At 50.4% G+C, this 5,426-nt stretch overlaps 1 long non-coding RNA gene across 2 annotated transcripts; it reads left to right on the top strand.

Annotated features, from left to right (window-relative positions):
- The first annotated feature begins 427 nt into the window (after positions 1-427).
- On the top strand, positions 428-5,181 carry LOC140700865 (uncharacterized). 2 transcript variants are annotated; one of them, XR_012079585.1, is made up of 3 exons: positions 428-1,763; positions 2,292-3,447; positions 5,035-5,181. It is a non-coding gene; the product is annotated as an uncharacterized lncRNA (long non-coding RNA). The 2 variants fall into 2 exon arrangements; XR_012079584.1 differs by lacking the exon at positions 5,035-5,181 and adding an exon at positions 4,070-4,480.
- Positions 5,182-5,426: the final 245 nt, after the last annotated feature.

Here is a 5,426-nt window from a genome sequence, read left to right as displayed (position 1 = left end):
GGGGGCCTGAGTCTGAGGTCCCAGGACGGGAGTCAGCCTGTCCTTGCAGCCCTGGCCAGGGCGTTGTCCCCGCCACAGACACTAGGTGGCGCCAAAGGAACATCCTCGCGGCCCGAGGCGCGGTCGCAGCCGGGGAGGACTCTCCGCGGCGCCGCGGCGTTCTCGGGGTTTCCACGCAGGGTCAGGGTTCCTTCCGGCTGCGGCCGCCTCTCGCCACGCTGTCCTCCCAGCCGAAGGACGGCTCCTCTCTAGGGGAGAGCCCGGTGCCGTCCTGCCCGGCGATGGGAGTGATGCCCCATTTGGTGCTGGGATCACCCAGCGCTGGAAACGCCGAAGGGCCGAGGGTGTCTGTTCCTCCTCCGTCGCCCCCCGCCCCCGCCCCCGCCGGCGCCCCCCGTGTCATTAACGGTTCATTTGCTTTGAGTGGCACCGCTCCAAGGGTTTGGGGTCGCTAAATGGACCTCCTCATCTCTCTAGTGTTAAAAGGCTGCAGACGTGATACCAATCATGCTTGCCTGATGGGCGCCGCCGAAAGGCATAGAGAGGCTGCCGCGGGGGCTTCCGTGCCTGGAGAAGGTGTCGCGAGGCTCTTCCGCCAGGCGCGTCCCGGACCCGCGTGCCCTTCGGCCCTGCCGCCGCGAGCGCCCCCTGGAGGCGGGCGGGGCTCCCTTCCCCCGGATCCCGCCCAGGTTCTCAGGTGCCTCTCAAACCGCAATAAAGCTTCCCCGTTTCAGTCAACCGCCGTCCTCTCACGTCCCGGTCTGCATCGCCCTCGACACCGCGCCCGTTTCTTCTGCCCCGTCCGCACAAATGGCTTCTGGGCGCCGCTGGTTCTCAGGCCTCAGATCTCCGCTCCTTCCTTCGAGGACCGCCCGCTGAGCTGGACCCGGCAGATCAGGGAGGGACCCCCTCCCCACACTAAGACATCCCTCCACTCCCCGACCCTGCAGAATCAGAAATTAAGCCAAGTGTGGCCCCTTTCCTTCCTTCTCTGGGCGGAAAGCACACCTCAGGTATTCTTTTCCTGTTCACCGTGACTGTCAGATCTGGACGTGATTTGAGGGTAAGGGCAGTTTCTTTCTCCTCTCTCTCTCTCTTTTATGCCCCTGAAGTTGCCTTTTACCGGTGAGTACAACGTCCTAGGAGTGCAGGCCTGGCAAGTGGATGGAAACTTCAACTACATTAAGCCTCAGCTGTGAAGCCAAAGAGACGCCAGACAGAGCGTGAAGAGTTGGCGGAAGAAAAAGGGAAACGGAGGACCAGGAAGGGTTACAAGAACCAGGCTCCGTGGCTGCGGACCTGGCAGTGTCTGAAAGCTGCCTCTGCGGCCGAGAGCTCTGGGACTGGGGGCGAGCCGCTTCGCTTCTTGAGCCTCAGTTTCCTGTTCTGTACAATGGGAATACTGCCGCCGACGTCATAGGGCAGTGGTGGAGGTTACGAACTAGCACGCCTGTGAGGTGCCCTCCTGGCAGGTAAGGAGGGCTCAAGTGTGATGGCTGCTAGCACGATCAGATCAAAGCCGTTGCTCTGGCCTCGCAGACTGATTTCGCAGGCTTCCGGAAGTGCCTGCCCCTCCCACCCCCCAGTCTGAGGTTAGGAGTCACTTTCCCTGAATTAGGAGTGTTTTCCTTTGTTGTATGTGCCACGATGTCACCTCCTTTCCTTGGTAGAAAGGAAGAGAGGGTTAACTGGCGTACTCTTTTCCCCCTCTCTCCTCCCGGGACTCTTGAAGAGGGATTCCTGATGTAGCCGTGCCGCCGGAGGTAAGTGGTGCAACCCTGTGGCACATCGGTTTCCTCGTGTGGACGGTGGGGGATTTCACACAGGCCCCTTCCTTTCAAAAAATATTTTGGGACACCCAGTATTGCTGTACCATCTCATTGGAATGCAGCTGCATGTGGCAAGTCCATTGCTCAGCTTTTGTGAGTTTGTAAAGATTTCTCAGTGTGAGACTGTGTAAACCATCCCTTTGACTAAAAATGAAACCAAGCATTTCTTTGCCTCTAAATACCTTTTGCCGCCAAAGATATAAAGAAAAGCCTTATTTAAATTTTTGTCCTGCAGAGATCATGTATGTCCTGTTGGAGAATGGCTGCCCTGGTTTTATCCCTTCCAGGTTTACTGAGATGTAATTGACTTGTAACACTGTGTTCGTTTAAGGTGTACGACCCTCCTTGCAGGAGTTTAAAATAGTAACACTGTCCACACCTCACATCTGAGTAAACCTCTCTGTGTTTTTATCTTGCTGATATTATGGGATAGACAAGCAGTTATCTTCTTTGACTCCGTAGATGAGGAGACTTGGATACAGAAGGGGGACCTCCCGCCACTCATCCAGCTTTCCCCGGCCTGGTCTGGCGCGCCCATCGGTACTCCAGGCAGCTCCGAAGGCTCACCAGCCTGGCGTTGGTCACCTCGTCATTCTATGGGCAGAACAGATGGGCCTGGGTTCTTGCTGTGATCCTGTCTGACAAGAGGCAAACCCTTCTTCCGGTCCTTCGCAGATCATAAACCCCTCACACAGATCCGACGACCCTCCGTGACAGTCAGCGGGAGACCCGGACTTGCTGCCAGGGTTTCAGTGTTCCTGACCCTGTGGTCCTCGGCCCTGGGCAGAGAACTAGGCTTGTTAATGAATAAATAACTACAAACGCGACTGATCCAGACAGCCAGCCTCTAGTGCGAGACACTCACTTTATTTCTTCTCTGCAAAAGATGGCCAACAGCCATCAACAGTATCGTATTAAAACTGGCTTAATTACTGTGAAAAGATGACCCAATCAAAAGCTGTACATCCCTTCTATGTGTGTGTGTGTATATGTAGAGCTGGTATATACAACATTCATTTCTAAGTGTCTGTGTGTATACGCTTGTGTGTATGTGTAGATACTATGTGTATGTATTTAATTACATGATATAAAAAATATGCCCAGGAGCTGGCCTCCCTTCTTTTGGTAGATCAGCATAGGGGATACATCCTGGAGGTGTGGCGTTGGTGGCTTCTCCACGGTGCAAGTCCCATCTGCTCGGAGCCCTGCCCCAGTGTCGGGAGCCGGTAGCCTGGGGAGAGGCGGGTTCTGACCTCTGCTCTTCGACCAGGATGTCCCTTCCCTTCCCAACAGTACTGAGATGCTTGAGCTGGGATGTGTCGGGGCAAAGTGTCCTTGCAAAAAAGAGATATGGTCTTGGGGCTTTTGTTTCCGGAGCTGACTGTCTAGCTTTCCTAATGAGCAAGTATGTTCTCTTTAAGGAAACAAACAAACAAAGCAAAAACATCAACTCATCTGGATTTTATTCATTTGTCTTAAATGAAAACAAACGAAAGGAGAGAGAAGAAGCGGTTTTTTCTGCACCAACTATTTCAAATGCAAGTTACTCCATCGCTCGGGGTGTTTGGATGGTGCCTGTCACCATAGGACCCACAGGGCTAGTTCCGACCGTCATTCGGTAAGGCTTTTTTTTTCTTTCCAAAATTCCCAGTGTTCCTTTAAGGCCCATTTAGCTGTCGGTTTTGTTTATTCTCCCGGCAATCAGCATTTAAAATAAGACAAACAAGCATTTTTTTTTTCCTGGTCCGTGAATCCCCACCGGCCAGCCTCCACCTGCACACCTGAAGCTGAAGTGTCCGATTGAATTTCTCTGTAACCCATATCCCCTTCAGAGACCTGCCCCCTCCATAGGCCAAGCTGGAAATAGAGAACTTAAGCAGGGCAAATGTAATTTTAAGAATTGCTAATGATGCTAGAAATCTGCAATGCAATTAGCATCATTGGATTTGGTGCTCCTCCGAAGGCACAGACCTCCTCGTCATCCTGCAGTGGTGGCAGCAGCATGTGCCTCCTTGCCTGCCTGGGCGGCCGGGGTGCTGGCAGCCGCTTCGCACCGAAATAGGAGCATTTGGTTAGGCTTCCTGTCTTTCTCTGTCTCAGCTACTGACTCCTTTGTCTCTTCTCTGAGCTGTTTGCCTTGCTTACGTCTTTAGCACCGAATCCCGCCAGTGGAGTCACTCTATTTTCTTGGTAACTGGGGCCCCCGCTTTGTGAACTCATTTTGCTCCCTTGGATTTCAGTGCTCTGGGTTACCCAGTGTTCCGCCTGTCCTGGAACCCCAGTCATTCCAGAGCTGTTAATTGGCACCTCACACCCTGGCAACTGTGGCGCCCCCTCCTGCACCCCAACATCACCCACCGTAAGATATGCGTTCCTTTCTCTCTCTCTCTCTCCTTCTCTAACTTCCCTTTCTTTGCCACCCTTCCTGGTTCAGAGGTCATATGAAGAGTTAAAAATACGGATATGAAGGAGCCAGAGGGAAACAGGGAACGCAAAAAATGGAAAATGAATGATTGGATTGAAAATAAACCTTTACTTTTTCATAAGCAAATTATTTTTGCTCTCTGGAAAAATAACATGGGCCAGGCGGGGAAGCCATGTCAGCTGGCTAAGAGGTTGCCAGATCCAGAATTTGATCTCGATGGGTCGGGTCAATGTAGCAAATGTTTCTACTCTGGGGATCCTCTTTCAGATACAGAGACCCAATCAGAAGCTTGTAGAGGGGAGCTGTTCTTCCAAGGTTCCAGATGTGTCTGTGAGACGACACGTTCTGGGGCAAATTGATTTCACCCTCAGGAAACTGAAGATTTTTCAAAGTTATGTCTGCAGAGCCGGCTAATGCAATCCCCCATTAGTGCATTAAAGTGTGCCCTTATTAATTCAAACATAAAGGCAACAAAATAAGCTGTTAAATTTAAAATATAATACATATATAATGAGGAGAATGTGTGAAAGCCTCATTCAAATGAAAATACAGGAGTGTTTGAACTATGGAGGTATCCTTTGTATTGAATTATGAGCATATGTAATAGATTTAATTATTAATTTCCCCATTGTTCAATGCACACAGACAGGGTTCAAGGCATAGTCATTCTCTGGCTTTCATAGATCTAATTTGTATAATTATTGCCTGAATAAAGAATTGCTCCAATTCCTAGCTCTCCCCCCCCCTTCTAAATACTATTTCAATGCTGCATTCCAAAAGGGGAACACCTGCCACTTCTTCAAAGTCAGCTGATCATTTGGAATGATGGACGGCCCGGCTGTCGATGACGTCCCCTTTCAAGTCTCTTTGTCTAAGTGAATTATCGTGCATCCTTTTAATTTTATTGAACAAATTACATTTGTCAAGGTCTATCTTTGTAAATAAATGATAACTAGAGACACATGGATGTGTATTTCTGCTGTTCAAGGGCTCTTGTTCCATTTCTGGAAGCCAGATGAACATGGAACAAAGGAGAAACTTTCCTCTAAAAGCAATTATCTTTCTGCATTCCCATCAGTATAATTATATTGCAGGGAATTTTAAGAAGCTGTAGAAGTAGAATTGAATGCTTAAAACTCTGTTTGCCGAATTTGCTATGCAAAAGTTGAGCA

The sequence above is a fragment of the Vicugna pacos genome, chromosome 13, assembly GCF_048564905.1.
Source record: "Vicugna pacos chromosome 13, VicPac4, whole genome shotgun sequence".
In the NCBI taxonomy this organism is placed as follows: domain Eukaryota; kingdom Metazoa; phylum Chordata; class Mammalia; order Artiodactyla; family Camelidae; genus Vicugna; species Vicugna pacos.
The sequence above is the reverse complement of the archived record's forward strand: the minus strand, read 5'-3'. Positions and strand labels throughout refer to the sequence as shown.